The 2,701-nt window shown below is 36.7% G+C and overlaps 1 pseudogene; it reads left to right on the plus strand.

Moving 5' to 3' along the window:
* The first annotated feature begins 523 nt into the window (after positions 1-523).
* On the plus strand, positions 524-1,026 carry LOC112836821 (large ribosomal subunit protein eL20 pseudogene; annotated as a pseudogene).
* Positions 1,027-2,701: the final 1,675 nt, after the last annotated feature.

A 2,701-nucleotide genomic window follows, 5' to 3' on the forward strand; every position in this document is an offset into this window, starting at 1 on the left:
GGGCATGTTCTCAGCATCCTGAGAATGAGCCCCACATCAGGCTCGGCACTCAGTGGGGAGTCTGCTTAAGATCCTCTCTCTCCCTCTCCCTCTGCCCCTCCCCCCACATCCATATTCTTTCTCTATCTCTAAAATAACAAATCTTTTCTAACAATAAATAAATCAATAAATAAAAAGACAGAAATGAACATCTAAAGATGAAAACTACAATATGTGAGGTGAAAAATATACTGTATGGAATTAACAGAGACTAGACAAAGCAGAAAAAAAGATTAGTAAACTACAAGACAGCAATAGGAGCTAGCCAAAATGAAACACAGATAGAAATAAAGGCAGGAAAAAGAATTAACAAAGCATCAGTGAACCATGGGGCAAACTCATATGGCCAAATATAATGTATTTGGCATCCCTGAAAGAATGGGAGGGCAATATATATTTGAAGAAATAATGGCTGAAAACTGTCCAAATTTGTTGAAAACCATAAGCTGGTTTTGTGGGTGGCAGCAAGCAGAAAGAGAGCACCATGAAGCCCTCAGGCATACTGCAAGAATATAAGATGATGGAGTACTTCCTACTCACTCCCAAAAGCTACTCACTCCACTTTACCCCATGCCAATCTTTATACCTAATCATGTCATTCCCAAGTCCTGCTTCTGGTACTTTCTGTCTCAGCTGAAGTTTTCAGAAAAAAATGGTCTACTCTGGGAAGGTATTTAAGAAATCTCCACTGCAGATAAAGAACTTTGGCATCTAACTGTGCTACAACTCCTACAGTGGCATCCATATGTACTTGGTATACAGGGACCTGACCACTGTGGGCACTGTCACCCAGGGCTATCATGACATGGGGGCCCAGTACAGCACCCAGGCCCATCCTATCCAGATCATAAGCATGGAAAAGATCATGGCCAGTCAGTGGTCAAGCAGTTCCACAACTCCAAGATCAAGTTCTTGCTGCCTGCATGGATCTTGAATTGACAGCACAGACTAAGCTTCACCACCAAAAGCCCCAACACCTTCTTTTAGATGCAAGGCCCTCCCCAATCCCCACATCTGCCCAAAGAAACTCATAGGGACAAAACATCCAAGAATTTCCATGAACCCCAAGCACAAAAAACATGAAGAAAACTAAGGCACATCATAATCAAAAAGCTTAAAGTCAGTGATAAAGAAAAATATGAAAAACAACCACAGGGGAAAATAGAGACATGTTATGTGCAGAGGAATAAAGATAAATAGAACAGCAGATTTCTAATTAAAGACAACATAAGCTACAAAATAGCATACCAAGATCTTTAAAATACTAACTGGAAGACCAAAAAAAGGGAAAATAGATTTAAAAAATGAAGGTGAAATACAGACCTTTTTTGGACATACAAAAACTGAAAGAATCAATCACTAGTAGACCTGAAATACAAGAAATAAAGTAAGTGCCCCCAACAGAATGAAAATGATACCAGATGGAAACCTCGATGTACACAAAGGGAGAGTATTGAACAGAAAAATTACAAATATAAAGACTTCCTTTTTAATTTAAATCTCTTTAAAAGATTATCAACTGTTTGAAACAAAAATAAGAGCAATGCACTGTAGGGATCTGAACATACATAAAAATGAAATATGTTGACAACAACTTAAAGGCCAGAAGAAAAAGAAGAAATGAAAGTATATACTATTGTAAGGTTCTTATACTATAAGTGTACAGTATCACCTGAAGGTTGACTGTGATTTGTTAAAACTGTATAATATACCCCCTAAAGCAACTAATAAAATAACATAACATTTTATAAGACAACAAAGGAGACAAACAGAATCATAAAAATAATAAACTAAAAGAAAGCAGAAAAAGAGGATAAAGGAGACACAAAACAGAAGGAACATATAGAAAACAAATAAGATGGCAGATTCCAATAAAATCCTATCAGGAACCACACTAAATATAAATGGTCTAAAAACCCCAATTAAAAGCTAGAGATTATCAGATTAGGAGAAAAAAGAAGCAACACCAAACTCTATGCTGCTGCAACTTTTTCTTAAAAAAGTAAAAAGGATGAAAATGATATCCTGTGTAAAAACTGAGAAAAAAGTAGAAGTGGCTAGGTTAATATGAGACAAAGTAGATTTCAGAACAAAGATTGTCAGGGATAAAAGAAAAGTCACATCAGGGCACCTGGGTGGCTCAGTCCATTAAGCAGCCAACTCTTGATTTCAGCTCAGGTCATGATCTCAGGGTCGTGAGATTAAGCCCCACATCTGGCTCTGCACTCAGCCTCTCTCTCCACTTCTCCCCCTCCTCCAACTCACTCTCTCTCTCTCTCCCTAAAATAAATAAATAAAATCTTAAAATAAAAGTCATATCATGATAAAGCGGTTGCTTCAAGAGGACATAAAAGTCATAAATATTTACACACCTAATAAAAGAGCTTCAAAATACATGAAGCATAGAAATGCAAAGAGTATTAGACAAATCCATGATTATACTCTAAGATTTCCACCCATCTCGACTGATAGAACAAGTAGAAAATCAGTAAAGACATAGAAGATATGAAAACACTATTAACCAACTTGATTTAATTAGCATTCATATACTTCTCCACCCAGAGATATCAAAATATACATTCATTTCACAAGCCTATGCTCTACATAAGATAGACTATACTGGGGGCCAGAGAAGAAGTCTCAAAAAAGTTAAAAAGTATTC

The sequence above is a fragment of the Callorhinus ursinus genome, unplaced genomic scaffold, assembly GCF_003265705.2.
Source record: "Callorhinus ursinus isolate GAN/ISIS: 27379988/994484 unplaced genomic scaffold, GSC_fseal_2.0 scaffold37, whole genome shotgun sequence".
In the NCBI taxonomy this organism is placed as follows: Eukaryota; Metazoa; Chordata; class Mammalia; order Carnivora; family Otariidae; genus Callorhinus; species Callorhinus ursinus.